The following is a 19,525-nucleotide window of genomic DNA, read 5'->3' as shown; positions in this document are numbered from 1 at the left end:
CTGAAAAGAAAAGCAAGAAAAAGAAAATTACTACATTTGTATCATTAACCAGTACTGTGATTTTTATTCTCCAGCAAGATAAGAATAAAGCAGTCATCACACAGGGCTATAACTCCTAATTATCTGAGTAGATTATCCACCATAAACTTGCTTTTAAGTTCTTAGTAATACAAATAAAAACCCAAGAGAGAACTCTGAAGGCACATTGAGCATATCTAGTTTCCTCTCCTTCCTCTCCTCCTCCCTACCCCAAAGTTGGAAAGCTTTTAAGCCAAAATGCTTAATTAACTTCTCTAATTCCTATCAGTACACAAATAATAAACAGTGTGCTGGGTGTCCTTAGCATTCCAGCTTCATTTTAGAGCAGGAGTTTTCTTACTAGGAAGTGATTCTGTTTGTCTTTAGGACCATGGTAGGAACAAAGAAGAAGTCATTGGATCATAGTTCTAGAACTGCAATTTTAGACATCATCAAGTCTAACCTCCTTGTTTTGTGGATGGGGAAACCGAGGCCCAGTTAGGTTAAAGTGACTTGACAACTGTGGGCAGAACCTAGGAAAAATTGAACAATTTAAAAGTTTCTCCAGCTTCAGTTCTTCATATTGTGGCTGAATTATTTTGTTGAAAGTGTTGTTAATTTCCCTAAACATTGGATGGATGCCTTCACGTAGAGTTTATTGCTTAGTAGTACATCCTAGATTCAAATATAACTTATTTTTTAATTACTCAGCATTGTGTTTTATCTTTGTCATTGCTTCCTCCTACTAATGTATATTATTAAAAATGTAAGCTCCTGGAAGTCAGTTCTTAGCTCGTTATCTGGAAAATTATCAATGTCTAATTAATAATTTGAATGATTGATCTCAAAATTAGTAGCTGTTTGATAAATTGATGACCTGTTCAAAGATTAAATTTATGCTTTATAATTCTTAGGCAAGTGTTATATTAACTCAATTTTACATACACATAATATATGCTTATTTAGCAAATTAATTCGTGAATGTCACATATACACAGTGTGCTCATTTATAATACTTTTCACCTAAAATAGAGTTGCCTGAACGCTATCCACAGAGCCCTTTAGCTGTCCTTATTTAATAGATGACAAAAATGACACATGGCAAGGCTAAGTGACTTGCCCAGTGCCACAGAGCTAGTATATATGTAGAATTTGATTGCAGGTCTTCCTAATTCCAAGCCAAAACCCTGGTACACTATTCTGTTCTGCCGCTCCATCCTTTTTATTTTGTTTTGTTTTTCTCTTTATAGCCCCAGCATCTAGCAGAGTCTGTAGTATACAGTAGATCAATAACAAATGTATGTCAATTGACTATGGTGATCATCCCCTCCCAGATCTTTATTTGTTGATTTCTCATTTTTGTTGTGGGATATTAATTTTTATTTGAGAATTAAAAACAAATCATTTCAAATGAAGAACTCATTTCCTGAAGATTTTTAAAGTATTTTTTTTTATGGGAACATTTAAAAGCACATCTGCGTTTTCATACCTCTATGCCTCAAATTGTTGTCTTTAACCTAAAGGTTCTTTTTGAATGAGAATCTCAATTTGTCCACCAGATGTCTCTCCATATAACATGAGTTCTAGAAACAAGGGAGCCAGTAGAAAAATACTTATTTCTGACATGCCCTCTCTTCTATTAAAAATGAACATTTTTTCACATTATTATTATTATTAAGAGGCAGAATTGGTACAGCATACAGCGAACTGACCCCAAAGCTAGGAAAACTCAAGTCCTAATTGTGACAAATATTGTCTGTGTGATGCTGGGCAAGCTACTTAATTTATCTGTACCTCCTAGAGAATTCTCTAAGACTCTAATAGAGAATATGCTGCCAGCACATTGGACAGAGAATGCCAGGCTTAGAATTGGGTATTCCTGGGTTCAAATCTAGACTCAGACAATTTGCAGCTGTGTGACCCATGGCAAGTCACTTAACCCCAATTGCCTCACTTTTGATGTTCTTCTGTCTTAGAATTGATACTAAGACAGAAGATAGGGTTTTTTTGTTTTTTTAAAGAGAATGAGAAAATATGCTGTCTTATCTTGATAAAGGAAGAGTCTTTATTTACTCTGGAGTTCCCTATATGGAGCTCATTCTTATCCTGATTTTTTTATTGCCAAAATGGATTTTTTAAAAAGCCCCTTTTGTCTTAGAATCAGTATTATATTTTGGTTCCAGGACAAAAGAGCAAGAAGGCCTAGGCCATTGGGGTCAAATGACTTGCCCAGGGTCACACAGGTAGAAAGTGTCTGAGGCTAGATTTGAATCCAGGATCTTCTCTCTCTAGGCCTGGCTCTATATTCAATGAGCCATTTAGCTGTGCCCAACATGATGAATTTATAAAAAACAAACAAACAAAAAAAAACAACTGACAGTGATATAACATATCTGATTAATGAACTAAAAACATTTGATTCACTGGTGGCTGCCATTTATAGAGTGCTTTCATGTTTGCAAAGTACTTGATTCTTGCAACATTGTGAAATAGGTGCTATTTTCTCCATTTTTGCAGATGAGGATACCGAGGCAAGAAGCAGCTAACGAACATTCTTCGAGTTATACAGCTAGTAAGTTTCTGAAGTAGAATTTGAAATAATATCTTTTTTTGATGCAAAAACTAGCATTCTCTCTGCTGTGCTTATAGTTACTGAGCTCCAGCTAATTTTATGCCACTGTGCTGGGCACAGAGTAGGTTACAAAAAAAAAGAAATAAAAAAGAAAAACTTACACCTTTGAGCACCTTCCAGTTTAGTTGAGAAAATAAGCATTATGTGAAAGAACAGTTGAGTACCCATTCAAGGTAATAAGAAAATTACAAGAATTCATATTTATATGACATTTTAAGGTTTAAAAAGTGCTTCCTTTGTTATAATCCAATGCTATAAATGGTGAGAATATCAAATTGTGTACTTTACAGATGAGAAAACTGAGACTTGAGACATGCCAAGGTCCCAAAGCCAATTGCTATCATGCCTCTAGACCTTGTACCTAGGGTCTTCTGACTTCAGAATCAATATTTTATCCTTATGTTTTGTATTATTTTATAGTAGTGTGAGAACATGTTATGAATGATAACTCTCAGAGTTTTCCAAACAGGGAGGAAGGATGGCTACATTAGATGAAAACTTCAGGATTCAAAAAGATATTCAGGCTGGAATGATAAGGGGCTGAACCAATAAGACAGAAATCCTAAGGTCACAAACACAAATAATGCACTGTTCAAAGAGATCTGGCATAAAAGCAAGATTTGTTTTTTCTTTTTAATTGCCTATGAATTCAGCATGAGTTAATAATGTGATTTAGCTGCCCTGGAATGTTAGTTTACTCTTAGCTTCATTAATAACACTACCCTGCCCAGAAAAACAAATGCATGAACAAAAACAGAAACAAAAAGGAATCATTATAGTAACACTGCACTCAGCATTGATCAAGTCCAGAGCTTGAAGTTGCAATGACCTAGTGTGACAAGGAAATCACTTTAAAAGACTGATATTTTTTAATTACAAACAGGAGGGAGAAAGGTGAGAGAGAGAGAGAGACAGAGAGAGACAGAGAGAGACAGAGAGAGACAGAGAGAGAGAGAGACAGAGAGAGAGAGAGACAGAGAGAGAGAGAGAGAGAGGGAGGGAGGGAGGGAGGGAGGAAGGGAGAGAGAGAGAGAGAGAGAGAGAGAGAGAGAGAGAGAGAGAGAGAGAGAGAGAGAGAGAGAGAGAGAGAGAGAGAGAGAGAGAGAGAGAGAGAGAGAGAGAGAGAGAGAGAGAGAGAGGAGAGAAGGGAATAGGGCTTAAATACCCCCTCTGTTTAGGCTGGGCCAAAAGGCCCAAGCCCTTAGATAGCTGAGGCAAAGAAAAGAGATCAGTCCCTATCACTCACGTGACCAAAATGGAGAAACAAGAAACCAAGGTTCTTCCCAGATCTAAATCTATTATCCAATAACTTTGGATCTCTTTAACTCACAATTCTTCTTTCTTGTGAAGGTCACTGAAATCCAGTCTTCCTCTGAAGACATCATCTTACTCAAGGGCTGGCTGTTCCTCTCATCCCCCTCCACAACATATAAGGCCAAAGGGATGAAGTGACATACCTCTTTTTTCCCCATTGTCAATTTATAATCCTCCATCTGCTACCACTGTTCAGCAACTACTTATCCTTCCCTGTTCACTCCATCTTCTTCAGGTTCTTGTTACTTTGAACTTCCAGGTCCCTCTTTCTCTTCACTGACATAAGTTCAATTCCTCGCTAAAAGACTTCTCCACTAAATAATTTTCAATCAGCCCATATGCATTTATCAAGATCCCACTATGTGCCAGGTGCTGTACTTGGGGCTGGTGAGATAAGGATTAAAAAGAAACAATCCTTACTTTGGAGCTTACCATCTAGCCATAGAAAACATGTATAATTATATGCAGAATTGATATGAGGCGCTAGTCTCTTGGTAGGATCAAGAAGGGCTTGAAGTAGAAGGTTATTTGTTTTGAGCCTCGAAGGAGACTAGGACACAGGAACCACACACAAGTGATCATAAGTTGACATCTTTCTTTGCCCTACATGTTAGAACTCTTAACCATATTTCTGGTCAAGTCCACATCATGTTCGGTTCTGACTTTATTACATTTTTTTCAAGGGCATTAACCAACTGGAGGACATCTAAAAGAGAGTGATCAATAGAAAAAGAGGTCAGGAAAGTACATGTTATAAGTAATTGTTGGAACTGAACATGTTTGAAAAAAAGAGAGAAGATTTACCAGCAACCTGGTTGCTGATGTGATGTTATCCATGTAGATGGACACAAATCCACTGGATTCATGCCGATTCACATGACTCCTCTGAGCATTTTGGTGCCATGACAGTACTGGATCACCTACATTCACAGATACATTGTGCCAGCAAAGCCTATTCGAGTGGTCCCTTCCTATTCATCTGAAGGCAAACAGTAAAAATATAGCCTTTCCCTCCTACCTAAGAACTGTTAATTTCCCCCACATACCTCATTGTTTGTATTCTGTTGAGGTTATTCAGTGTGCTCATACTCTAACGGTCTAGGCGGATAGAAAAGTCAACGTGGAAGATTATAGGATGCCAAGGACATCACCTCTGCAGCTGCTGGTGAACTAACCCTGTTCGATGACCCAATGCGTTCAATGACCACGCTGTATGAATATTCTCTCCATTGTCAGAGAATCTGGTCCCAGACTCAGGATAAGACTATGTGAATGTGGATGATCGGGAACTCTCATGACATCCATATGCTCAGAGGAGTCATGAGAAGAGGCATGCATTCACTGGTTGTGTGCCCATCAACATGGTCCAATGGCATCAGCAAACAGGCTTCTGGCAAGTCTCTCTTTTTCTTTTCCAGGGTAAACATACTCAATTTCATTAATTACTCAACATAAGGTAGGCTTCTTTATCCTACTGGTTTGAGAGGAGGGTACTACAAATAGTCTCCAGGTGGTGTCTTGAATTGATGGTTCTTAGGAGGAAAGTAGTCATCTTGTTATCAGACATGGCATATGGTTGGTTGATAATGAGGGAGGGCACACAACTTTTTGTTCAAGGTAATGTTCTGAGGAGGCAGATTGGTGGATTAGGTACTAGATTTGAAGTAAGAACTGAGTTCAAATCCTGCCTCAAACACTTCCTAAAAGTCATTTAACCTCTCTCTGTGTTTTGGTTTCCTTTTATATAAAATGAAGAGATTACTAAATACCCTTTTTAGTATCTTATATCCTTTAAATCAATGAACTTAAGGATCGCACCTTCACTTGGACTGGGCAAGAACAGACTAGAAAAAAGAACTGACCAGGACAAAAACTGAAGAAGACAAGGGAGGATCTGAAATCTTTCAAGTATTTTGAGAGATGGCATATGAAAGAGAGATGAGAAAAGCACAGCCTGCCATGTCATGGATATTAGAGAAGAAATACATGGGGGCAGCTAGGTGGCTCAGCAGATTGAGAGTCAGGCCTGGAAATAGGAGGTCTTGGGTTCAAATCTGCTTTAAGATACTTCCTGGGTAAGTGTGATCCTGGGCAAGTCATTTGACCCCAATTGCCTAGCCCTTCCTGCTCTTCTGCCTTAGAACCAAGATATAATATTGATTCTAAAACAGAAGAAGGGTTAAAAAAATGAAATAAGTACAAGTCAATAGGGGATGGCATCGGATCACCTCATACATTCCAAATATGATTCTATGATCCCATGACTGATATGTGTAGCTTCATAAGGTGCTAAATTTCCATCAGTGTTTAGATAACTTCACTGGCAGGGATTTATTAAGAGGATGCATATATTCAAAGAAAGGTTGAATGAGATAAAACCTAAAGTTTCTATTGACTCTATAAATGCATAGTTCCAAGGCCAGCCAAAGCATGAGGTAATGAGCACCCATTCTAGTATGATAGGAATTGCAAAGGAGATTTCACAGGTACAAGGGTTGGAAGTATAAAAATGGAGATTTGAACCCCGGACTTCAATTCCCAGAAGTCCTTGGTAGCTCCCAGAATTCCCTATAATCCCACCTGAATTCCCACTTTGGTCGAGAACAGAAATTGTATTTAAGCTGGCTCTCCACCTACTTCGGGTCTCTCTGCTTCTGCTTCTAGACACATATCTCTCAAGATGTAGAGTAAGTGGCTGTGAATGGCCTCTGTGCCTAGGCACATGCTTCCTTATTTTTTATTTTTCTTTATTTCTTAATCTTTAATAAACCTCTAAAAATATAATACTTTTAGCAGAGAAACTAAATTTTAATCTTAACAGTATGGCAAACCACATGGGTTGTGACAAAATACCCTCAATCTTTTTAAATTTCTTAAATCTTTACTAAGTTCAGCTTTAAATAGCTAGTGCCTAGATAGTGATTTTTTAAGCCAAGTTCCTCCAAGAATTTTCAGAAAAGCCTCTTGATCCAGACCTGTTTGATTCAAATTGCTCAAGCTCCAGCTTCTGGCCTTGCTTGCCCACCCCAGTGGTCTCTCTCTCCTTCACCTGGCCCAGCTGATCACCCAGGCTGCTGGTAGCAAACCCAATTTCTTCAGGATCAAACACCAGCTGGTAAAAAATGGGGATGAATTTTCCTTAGGCTACGATTAGCCTCCATGTGGACTGGGGGCAGGGTATCATGGAAGGAGAACAAAAGAAAAGAAAGAAGAGGCTTTTCCAAACAGGAACTTACAAGCATGGGGTATTTAAGAGGATATCTTTTGACTGTACTGATAATTTCATTTACTTTACCTGAGATTCAGGGGAGTAATTCAACTCCTTGCAACTCTTTAGCCAAATCTGGAGAGGCAGCTGGGTGGCTCAGTGGATTAAGAGCCAGACCTAGAGACAGGGAAGTCCTTAGTTGAAATCTGGCCTCAAGCACTTCCCAGCTGTGTGGCCCTGGATGGGTGACTTAACCCCCATTGCCTAACCATTACCAATCTTCTGCCTTCTGACAATAGGCATCTAAATGGATAAAAAACCAAGGAACTTTAAAGAGACTGGAGGTTTTATTTTTAAGGCATTTCAGACTTCAATGTTTTATAAAAATCTCTGTATTCTATTGTATTTGCTGATTGTTTTGTTTAAGGTTTATCTTTGTGATTTTAAGTTCATATATTGCTGCATTCCGTACTATTCTGTTACACTGAATCATTTTAATGTACTGGGTTTTAACTACTGTTATATTCTGTTGCTTTTCCCCCTATAACTATACTGAACAAACATTATTGAGTGAGCCCATATAAAAACAGCTTTTCTATTTTTGACTTTGTAAATTGTCACATAGTGGATAGATGAACTCTATCAGAAAATTGCTATAACAACCTTTTGAAAATTTAATGAGCTAAATATCTCAAATTGATTTTAAGGGTTCTTTAGACACAATTTTTAGAATTTTTCTTAACAATATGATCATTTTGCCTACCCCTAACACAAGGTAAGGCCCATTTTAGTAGTTGAAGTGAAATACAATTATAGCCCCCAACACCCCCCCCCAAAAAAAATGTGAATGGAAGTTGGGAAGTTAATCCCAGGGCATATTGTACCCCTGGAAGACTCCCAAAAGTGGAGCATCTCTCATTTATAACTCTTCAGCTCACTACTTAACTTCCACCAGAATGATATCTAAGTATCTTGATGATGTTCAAAACCCAAAATAAGTTTCACTTTGTTTAAAAATATGTTTACCAAGGTTGAAAGATTTGCTACGTTTGTAGAAATTGTGACGAATATCCATCAATTCATAGGCTTTTAAAAATGCCATATAGCAACTTATGTGACATATAACATTGGGTGTTTGTTGTTGTAATTAACTGGACTACTGAGAAATTTGAGGATATTGATACCTACATATTTGTACTACTGTTATTTATATAAAAAATGTTACCTTGTGAAATTAATTTGCTTTTACTCACTGGATCATGGCCAGATATGAAGAAGAAATGGATCTCATTTTGGTGAGAAAGCCTTGTATTCTATATTTTCTTAGCTGAAACAGTGTGTCAATGATTATAAGCTATATTTTTATTTTTTAAAACTCTTTTATTATTATATTTTTCTTGCATGTGCAATATACTATTTAAGTATTTTTTCCTCTCCTTTTTATATTTGAAGCACATGTCACCAGTATTAAGATTTTCTTTAACTTTTTGATTTTGCAGCAATATAAGTTTAAAATACATTTGCTATAAGGTCAATGCATGCCCCCAAAGCTTGATACTATAAAAATGATGCCACTAATTGTTTAAAAAAATTATGGGACTTTGCTTAATGATTCTATCTGATTCCAGGACAAGATATACAAAAGAGCTGTTGCACAGGGCCAATGAAGCACAAAGCTAAACCTGTTTAGTGCCACAAATGAGCACACAGGATATATTAGTGTGAAGACTCAAGGTTGCGATGCTTAATATAAGTTAAGACTTAGGCCTTCCTTGTATCCACACTCACTCTGAAAATACTTACAGACGAGTATCATTAACTTAGCTCCTACTTGGCTTCTATAATCTAGTCCCTTTTCTGTCTTTCAGAGTGTGGCAAACTTTCTGTAGTCCTGGCTACTGACTGGGTAAATGCTTACTTGCTTAGATCATTTTAATTGGGCCCTGATTCAAGGACTTTCTATAGTTTTACTATTCCTTTACTTAGACTTTTTACACATAAGACTTTGATAGTCTACATTTTCATCCAGAAATTATCTTTTATTTTTTTATTTTTTGGATTTTTCTGATGTCTTTTTAATTTATCTTACAAACTGATTCACATACCTCATAACTCAGCCATGCATCCCTAAGTAATTCTGTGTTTTTTCAATCACCCTCTTAATGGGGGAATTTAAAAATGTTGTTATTTTAAATTTCAAAGTTTAAATTCCTTTTAAGAAGAATTTTAGGTTAAAGAAACATGATACCTCTCTGAATTCAGAAACTGAACTTTTTGGAGAAGACACCATGAAGATGCCTCCAGACCACAAGCTGTAGGAGAAGATCAAGAATGAACTTTGGGTGTGGCTGATTGAACATTTATTTGTATCTATACTTTCGTGCCAAAGGGGACTGCCCCCTAACTGGTTTTTTGTCAATGCGTCTAGCAATTATTGGTTTTGTTCTTTTCCTCTTATTCTCAAATTATTGTAATCTTTAAGGTGATTATGTTTTCATGATCCTTTTGGGGAAACTTTTCCCAAACGATCAAATGGAGGATAAAAATAGAGATTTGAACCCCAGACTTCAATTCCCAGAAGTTCTTGGTAGCTCCCAGAATTCCCTATAATCCCACCTGAATTCCCACTTTGGTCGAGAACAGAAATTGTATTTAAGCTGACTCTCCACCTACTTTGGGTCTCTCTGCTTCTGCTTCTAGACACATGTATCTCTCAAGATGTAGAGTAAGTGGCTGTGAATGGCCTCTGTGCCTAGGCACATGCTTCCTTATTTTTTATTTTTCTTTATTTCTTAATCTTTAATAAACCTCTAAAATATTATACTTTTAGCAGATAAACTAATTTTAATCTTAACAGAAGAAACCTTAGAGATCTTCTAGTCTTACACTTACACTTACAGATAAGAAAACTGAGGTCCAAGGAAATGAAGTGATTTATCAAAATAATATGAGTTGTAATTAAAAGACCTGAAACAAATCTGGTTTCTTTGATTCTACATTCAATATGCCTTCCTTTGTGCCACACTGCTTCAAGGAGGGAATGATTTGAGACACATTCTAAAAAGAGACTCAACAAGATTTGTATATGGACAATTCTTAGAATAAAGTCAGAAAAATATGGTTAGTAAAGAAAAAGGAAGTTTTTTTGTGGATTTTGACCCCACAGGGCAAAAAGAAAGAGCAATGAAGAGAAGATGCAGAGAGGCAGATTGAACCTCAATTTGGAAAACATCCCCAATAGACGTTTGAAAGTAGAATGGGTTGTTTTGAGAGACTGACTCTGTGTCTTCCCCTACCTTAAAGAGTCCTTCGAGAGGAGGGACAACCATAATTTATTGGAGATGTTATTCCGGCCATTTCTGTTCAGGAATGAGTTGACATAAATTGTCTTTGAGGATTTTTCCAAATTTAGTTTTTGTGAGTATGTATGCATATGCACTTACAAGCACACATTAATATTTGCCATTACTTCTTATAAACTTACATTTTTAGACCTTAGCTATTCATTTCTTCTCATCCAAGCTATCTTTTACTTTCCATCTCTGGAAGTCTGAATTGATTTCCCTAGAAGCCATAAAATACAGATTCTTTATGGGTGCCAGAATGACCCATCAGTTTTTCCTCTCTCCCTCTCATGACAACCAGAGGACAGACTGAGAGAGGAATGGCATATAAGATATGTTTCACTGGTGGCTTAAAAACGGAATGTGAGTAAAGCATTCTATAGGTTCATCATCTGTCTTCACTGTCACTGCCACATTCCAGAGGAAACTGGCAAATCACTACCCATAGCGGGCAGAATATGCCCTCTTTGCCCAAAAGATGAGTGTGGGCATAATTTCAGTACTGGCAGTCCATGGGCATTATATCTCTGTTTAAAGCAAGCTTCAGGGCCAGAATGATCTGCCAGACTTAAACCCTCTTGCCCAATAAGGATGATGATGATGACTGCTACTTTTACATTGCATAGCAGGGCGTATGATAATTTATATTCATAGTGACTATACACTGGGGACAGGCTGTGAAAGAGAAGCAGAACGGTGAACAGTTTATTGGCTTGATAATCTGAATTAAACAGGCAAAAACAACTATAAAGAGAAAAGAACAGGGCAATTGTTGGTTGGCAACTTTTTTTGCTTATCCCATAGTTACTAATTTCCATTAATAACAGAAAGCTTAGAAATGGCACAAATTTAGTAGTACACAAAAAAAGATTGATTTGAGCAAGGTTTTGAAAGTCATTGTAGTAGTCTAATAGAGATGGTAATAATAGCTAGTCTTCTCCCTAGTAATTAATAGGCAATGATGCAAGTGGGTATTATTAAACTATAAGACCAGTTGTGAAGGGCATTGTCTTTTGAGTTATGGTTGCTGCGGTTCAGTCATGTCCTACTCTTTGTGATCCTTTTTTGGGTTTTCATGGCAAAGACACTACAGTGGTTTGCCATTTCCTTCTTGATCTCATTTTCCAGATGAGGAAACTGAGACCAGTAGGGTAAAGTGATTCGCCCAGGGCCACATAGCTAGTAAGCATCTAGGGTGTGAAGAGTGGATCAAACTCTCTTTGTCTATCAATCAGCAACTTTTAAATTAATCAATAAAAAACCTAAGTACCCCTATTTAGTACCTTACCAGTCACTAAGTATGAAAGTTCACAAGTCACTTGCTAGAGTGGGTGACACCTCTTCACACACCCCTGCAGTTGTAGGCAAACTGAAAGACTATGATTGGTTCCCATAAAGTGGGGAAAGGACAGGAAGTGACATGGAAAAAGGACTATAAAAAGTCCTGAACTTCTTGTCCAAGAGACTTCTCCTTGAGGTTTCTCCTTTAAAGTTCTTCCTTGGATTCTTTTCTCCCTAGGATCTTCTCCTTTGGACTTCAACTTGAGCTCTGGACCTTTCGATTGGAGTTTTTGGCTTTGGGACTTAGACTTTTGGCTTTGGGGCTTCTCAGAGTTGGGGACTTTGTGGTTGGGTTTACTTCTGCCTTGGTGAGCTTAGTTCACAAGGGTTTTTCTGCACTGGGACCTTACCTGAAACCTGCCTGGCTTGCTGATGAGTGACTAGGATTCCCAGTCGGAGACTGGAACTCTGTTGACAAGTGAGCTTCATTTCACCGGCTCAGCATTTCGGGTAGGTTAGGCAATCTCCTTACCTCTTTCCCTTCCACACTTCTCTCTTTTTACTAATATTCCAATTGAACAAAATTGTCAAAAGCTGCTAATAGTTTTCCTGACTTAATGGATAGTAATCAGCAACCACTTTTTATAACTCTCTTGTTTAGTCAAAATCCCAATTTAACTATTATAGGGGTCAAATTTGAACTCATGAAGAAAAGTCTTCCTGACTCCAACCTTTGTGCTATAAACACTTTGCCACCGCATTGTCTTTTAAATTGGGGACTGGAAACTGATGGATTACAGGTTGGATCCGAGGGAGACTAAACCTGATTAGGATAAAAACCACCCCACCAACATTACATCAATATTGTGCTCCTGGTTGTTATTTATCTAAGCTTAGCATTTCTATGTCTTTGTAAAGCATCTTATCTTGCCCTGATACTTGAAATAGAGAAAACAAAGTTCTTCCAGAGAACCTGATCATTTCTGAAATGCAGGAAACAGGCAAGATGATACAATCATTCTCGCTATGTCAATAGCATCAGAATCCTAGAGCATTTTATAATGAGAATGGACTGATGCAAAATGTAGAGGATTGGGACAACCCTCAGAAAGTTGGTGAGAGTAAGGAGTAAGCTTGATACAAACCAACAAGATCAATATGAATCGTCCATTTAATTTAATTCAAACAAAATTAGTATATGAACTTTGTATAGGGAATTGTGCTAAATAATTAGGAGGATAAAAAACAAAAGCAGAAAAAGACTGAAATAACCTGAAATGTTTCCAGTCAATTTTAAGTAAGAGAGCAGTTAGGTAGCTCAATAAATAGAATTCTAGGTCTAAATTTGGGAGGACCTGGGTTCAAATCTTGCCTCAGACACTTCCTAGCTATGTGGTCCTGGGCAAGTCACTTAATCCTTATTGTCTAGCCTTTACTCTTCTTCTTTTTTTTTTATTTCTTAAACCCTTACCTTCCATCTTGGAGTCAATACTGTGTATTGGCTCCAAGGCAGAAGAGTGGTAAGAGCTAGGCAATGGGGGTCAAGTGACTTGCCCAGGGTCACACAGCTTTACTGTTCTTCTACCTTAGAATCAATCAACACACCAGATTTATTCTAAGATGAAAATTAAGGGTTTAAAAAAATCATTGGTGTGTTTCAATTAGCATATAGATATAATAATTTAGTCTGTAGTTATTTAAGGAAGTCTAGAGATTGAGTTAGGACCATTTTCAGCAATTAAGTGAAATCTATAGACCACTTTTCAGCATTTTTTTTAATACATAAAATAAGATTACAAAGGAAATCAATTATATCAAAATGTGATTATCAACATTAACCAAAAATCATAAATTTCCTGAAATCTACCTATGAATCATGTGGTGTAAAAATGGAGAACTGAACCCTGGACTTCAGTCCCCAGAAGTCCTCGCTCTAGTTCCCGAGATGCCCTCTAATCTCACTGAGATTTCTACCTGGGTGAGATCAAAATTTCTATTTAACTATCTGTAAAAGCCGACTGAAGGCTCTTCCTATTTCCACTTCCAAGCAGACGCCTCTCTCATGATTGTAAGTGAAATTGAATGGGTCTTTTGGCCCTAATAAACCTCATAAAATATAATACATCTAGCAGAAAAAAAAATAATTTTACATGCTACAGTTTAGCGTAACCACTTCAGGAAAACAAAATACCCTCACTCTTCTGATCTTTTAAGTTCAGCCTTTAATAGCTAGTGCCTAGTTTGTTTTTTAAGCCACGTCTCTCCAAGATGCTTTTTTAGAAAACCATCTTGATCAGCTCTGGCCTGTAGCCATCCGCTTCGGACTTTCTTGAGCCTTTCCCGCCTGCCCAGCTGCACTCTGTTCTCACCTGGTGCCCGCTCTCCCACCTGCCTGCCTGCTTGGCTGCCTACCTGCTTCTGTGCCCCAGCAAGCTCCCGGCTCCCAGCCCCGGCCTGCCTGCTTCTGCTGCCTTCACTCCCGACTTAGATGAACCGGCAGCCCCAGTAATTCTGACTCTTTGCCTCAGGTCCAGGTCTCATTTCTACAAAAACAGGGAGGTAATTTTCCCTCAGCCTAAGATTAGCCTCCACCTGGATTGGGGGCAGAGGATCATAGGAGGGGAGAAAGAAAGGGAAAGAAGAAAGAGACTATTCCAAACAGGAACTTACAAGCATGGGGTATTTAAAAGGGTATCTTTTGACTGTTCTGGTAATTTCATTCATTTCACCTGTGTGACAGGGAAAAAAATTCAATTTCCCGCAACTCTTTAGCCAACTTTGAAATTCCTAAAATCCACTCTTACTATGGGAAGGAAACTCAGCGGCTCAATGAATTGAGAGCCAGGCCTAGAGACGGGAGATCCTGTGTTGGAATCTGACTTCAGACACTTGCTGGCAGTGTGGCCCTGAGCGGGTCACTTAAACCCCATTGCCTAGCCCATACCAATCTCCTGCCTTCTGACAATAGGCATCTAAATGGATAAAAAACCAAGGAACTATAAAGAGACTGGAGGTTATATTTTTAAGGCATTTCAGACTCCAATGTTTTTATAAAAATCTCTGTATTCTATTGCATTTTACTGTTTGCTTTGTTTAAGATTTAACTTTGTGATTTTAAGTTATTATTACTGCATTCCGTACTATTCTGTTACACTGAATCATTTTAATGTACTGAGTTTTAACTACTGTTATATTCTATTGCTTTTCCCCTATAACCATACTGAATGAGCATTGAGTAAGCCCATATTTAAAAATAGCTTTTCTATTTTGACTTTGTAAATTGTCACATAGAGGATAGATGAACTCCATCAGAAAAATTGCTATAACAACCATTGGAAAATTTACTGTGCTAACTATCTCAATTGATTTTAAGGGTTCTCTAGACAGGATTTTTAGAATTTTCTTAACAATCTCTGGTCATTTTTGCCTGCCCCTAACACGAGGTGTAAGGCCCATTCTAGTAGCTGAAGTGAAATACAATTATAACCCCTAATCTTCCCGCATTCCTAAAAATGTGAATGGAAGTTGGGCAGTTAATCTCAGGGCATTTGTACCCCTAAAAAGCCTCCAAAAAAGGAGCATCTCTCATTCATACTCTTGAGCTCATTTTACTTCCACCAGAATGATCTCTAGATTCCTTGATGATGTTCTAAACCCAAAATGAGTTTTACTTTGTTTAAAAATGTATTTGCCAAGGTTGAAAGATTTGCTATGTTTGTAAAAATTGTGACAAATATCCATCAGTTCATAGGCTTTTAAAAATGCCATACAGCAACTTATGTGAAATATGATAGTGTATTTGTTTGCTATTGTAATTAATTGGGCTATTGAGAATTTTGGGAATACTGATTCCGACATATTTGTACTACTGTTCTTTAAAATTGAAAAATGTTACCTTGTTCAATTCATTTGCTTATACTCACAGTGGATCATTGCCAGATATGAAGAAGAAATGAATCTCATTTTTGGTGAGAAAGCCTTGATTTCTATATTTTCTTAACTGACACAGTGTGTCAATGATTATAAGCTACATTTTTGAATTTTTAAAAACACTTTTATTATATTTTCTTGCATTTGCAATATACTATTTCAGTTTTTTTATTTTTTCCTCTCCTTTTTATATTTGAAACACATGTCACCAGCATTAAGATTTTCTTTAACCTTCTGATTTTGCAATAATACAAGTTTAAAATACATTTGCTAATGCATGCCCTAAAAGCCTGAGCCTATAAAAATAATGCCACTAATTGTTTAAAAAAATTATGGGACTTTGCTTAATAATTCTGTCTGATTCCAGGACAAGATATACACAAAAGAGCCATTGCATAGAGCCAAAGATAAACCAATCCAGGATGGACTGATGTACTTCCAAGTCAATACAAAGGTCTTGAACCTAGTGTGAAGACTCGAGGTTGCTATGTTTAACATTTGTTATGACATAGGCCTTCCTTGTGTCCACACTCACTCTGAAAATATAGACGAGTATCCCCAAACTTGGCCCCTACTTGGCTCCTATAATTTGGTCCCTTTTCTGTCTTTCATAGAGTGGTAACTTTCTGTAGTCCTGACTACTGACTGTGTAAATGCATCATTGCTTAGATCATTTTATTGGGCCCTGATTCAAGGACCTGTTATAGATTTATTTTCCTTTATTTAGAATTTTTACACATAAGACTTTGATAGTCCATATTTTCATCCAGAATTTTTCTTTTTTATTTGGATTTTTCTGATGTCCTTTTAATTTCTCTTACCAATTGACTATATACCTCATACCCCAGTTATGCATCCCTAAGTGATCCTGTATTTTTCAATCACCCTCAAGATGGGGAAATGTAAAAAATATTATTATTTAAATTGCAAAGTTTAAATTCCTTTTAAGAAGAATTTTAGGTAAAGAAAGATGCTACCTCTCTGAATCCAGAAACTGAACTGTTAGAGAAGACACCATGAAGATGCCTCCAGACCACAAGCTGCACAAGATCAAGAATGAACTTTGGGTGTGGTTGATTGAACATTTATTTGTATCTATACTTTCATGCCAAAGGAGACTGCCCCCTAACTGACTTTTTGTCAATGCGCCTAGCAATTATTGTTTTTTTTTTCTCTTATCCTCAAATTATTGTAATCCTTAAGTTGGTTATGTTTTCATGATCCTTTTGGGGAAAAATTTTTTTCCCAACAAGGATCATATGGAGAAATGTAAAAATGGAGATTTGAACCCCGGACTTCAATCCCCAGAAGTCCTTGCTCTAGTTCCCAAGATGCCCTCTAATCTCACTGAGATTTCTACCTGGGCGAGATCAAAATTTCTATTTAACTTGCTGTAAAAGCCTACTGAGCTCTCTTCCTACTTCCACTTCCAAGCAGACACATCTCTCATGATGTAAGTAAAATTGAGTGGGCCTTTTGGCCCTAATAAACCTCATAAAATATAATATTTCTAGCAGAAAAAACTAATTTTAACTGCTACAGTTGGGATCTGTGGACCTCATTTTAAGAACTGGTATAGATAGAAATTAGGCTGTATCTGGAAAGATGACTAAATTTTAAATAAATGAAGTGGAGCAAACAAGGTAGAATAATAGCAACCAAGGCTCAGAGGTATGAATAAGAATGGCATATTTCTAGGATGAGGCTAGAATAGATAGAACAGAGGGAACAGAGGATGCTAATGATGAGTCAGATGAGTGAGTGATGTGTAGGGTCAAAGTGTAGAGGCTATGACATTGTTATTATGTGTTTACACACATACATGCACATTCCTTCTCCTCTTTCTTCTCCTCCTCCTCTCTCTCTCTCTCTCTCTCACACACACTCATGCACACACACGCACACACACACACGCACACATCTTATGGTATACAACACACATCTTTCTCTCCCTGTGCTAAAACTGGAGAAGAATTTATCCTAAGAGTTTTCTTTCCTCTGTTGCAAAGGGTGAAATATTAATTAATAGTGAAGGATCTAGCAGTGCACTGTGAGATACATCTTGCCAGTCTATCGCTTTCTGTCTAATGATGCCCTTCACATCTAGTCACGGTCACAATGGCACTCTTGCTGCTGTCATTGATTAAAACTGACAACAGAAAAGGATGAGTGAACAGCTCCAAAGCTGTTCGTCATCACTGCCTGGCAACAGAACTAGTGCCTCCCTGGGGAAAAAAGTCAGGGAGTGGCATGAGTTTATTTATTTACTTTTCTGTGGGCACATCTATCTTCCAGCAGAACAGCAGAGCCATAAGCAGAATGAGCTCCCTGTTAATTGGAAAGTGATTCCACTGGGCAAGAGACAGGGTTATTCAGCCAGAGTGAGGACGGCTCACAAGTGGGTGTATTTTTTGGCCAACCACGTGAAGGTCAAAAGGATTTTCTGGATGCTTTTCAGGCAGAGAAAACATGCTGATGGGGCTGTGCCATGGTAACCTGAAATAGGAGGTGTAGCTAGAAAATACTGAAACTGATTTCACAAGCTCCATATGTGAAAATTTGTTTGATTAATTTATACTCACACTGCATACTTCATTTAGATAAGATTAATGCAGCCAGAATTAGCTTATTTAAAATATGAATTAAAATCTCTCCAGTAATGATGTGATTATTTTGTTAAAATTTATATTCTCTTTCCAAAAGAATCAGAGGTAGATTCTTTAAAAGTCACTAAAGGTATCCTTAGAATGGATATTCCAAGAGGGCTGTGAATTCTATTCTAAATTCCAAATGTTATATATTATTGTATCCTGAGATTAAATAACATTAGGCAGTTAGGTGGCAAAGTGGGTAGAGCACTGGGTTTGGAATCGGGAAGATTCACTTTCATGAGTTCAAATCTGGCCTCAGATACTAACTCAAATTAACTTTTGTTGTTTTTCAGTCATGTCCAACCCTTCATGACCTCACCAGGATTTTCTAGGCAGAGGTACTGGAGTTGCTTGCCATTTCTTTCTCTAGCTCATTTTACAAATGAGGAAACCAAGGCAAACAGGGTGAAGTGACTTGTCCACAAGTCATGGAAGTATTGAATTTCCATGATTTCCTACTTTGATTGCACATGCTAGCATGGAAATGATTTTGAAATATCAGACTCTTGCCAGTACAGCACCAATGTTTAATCTTAAAGTACTTAAAATACTTAATCCTAAAAATCTCTTTAAAAAACTTAAAATACTTAATCTTAAAGTACTACCATTCTGAGAAGGCTTCTATGATAGGCTCTATAAATTATAATTATCAATTATAATCAAATATTTAGTGCTTCCTCTGTGCCAGACCCATGGTGCTCGGGACACACAAAAAGGTCAAAAATATAATCCTTATCTTTAAAGAACTCACATTCTAAAGGGGAAGACAATTTGTTAAAAAAAGAAACAAACAAAAAATACCCCCTACATACATGCTTCATGGATTTATAGTTTAGCTTTAATTTTTGCAAAGTGCTTTATAATATTATCTAATTTTATGCTCACAAAACCCTCTGTAAAGTAGATACTATTATTATCCCAATACCATAGTTGAGGAATTTGAGGCAGATAGAAGTTAAATGACTAACCCAGAGTCACTCAGCTAGTAAATGTCTGAGGCTTTGAACTCACAGTCAGAGCTCTACATCCCTAAGTCATCACTGGGTTGCTTCTGTATACAAGGTAAATGGAAGACAATCAACAAATATCCAAAGAGCAGCTTCAGTAAAGTCAGCAATGGCCCATCACCACAAAGTTGATCATGATT

At 37.3% G+C, this 19,525-nt stretch overlaps 1 protein-coding gene across 2 annotated transcripts in view; it reads right to left on the bottom strand.

Moving 5' to 3' along the window:
- Nucleotides 1-19,525, bottom strand: part of LOC100032166 (cAMP-specific 3',5'-cyclic phosphodiesterase 4D) — a 1,134,105-nt gene that overhangs the window by 470,530 nt on the left and 644,050 nt on the right. The gene's annotated exons all lie outside the window — the stretch shown is intronic.

This window comes from Monodelphis domestica, chromosome 3, assembly GCF_027887165.1.
Source record: "Monodelphis domestica isolate mMonDom1 chromosome 3, mMonDom1.pri, whole genome shotgun sequence".
Classification (NCBI taxonomy): Eukaryota; Metazoa; Chordata; class Mammalia; order Didelphimorphia; family Didelphidae; genus Monodelphis; species Monodelphis domestica.
The sequence above is the reverse complement of the archived record's forward strand: the minus strand, read 5'-3'. Positions and strand labels throughout refer to the sequence as shown.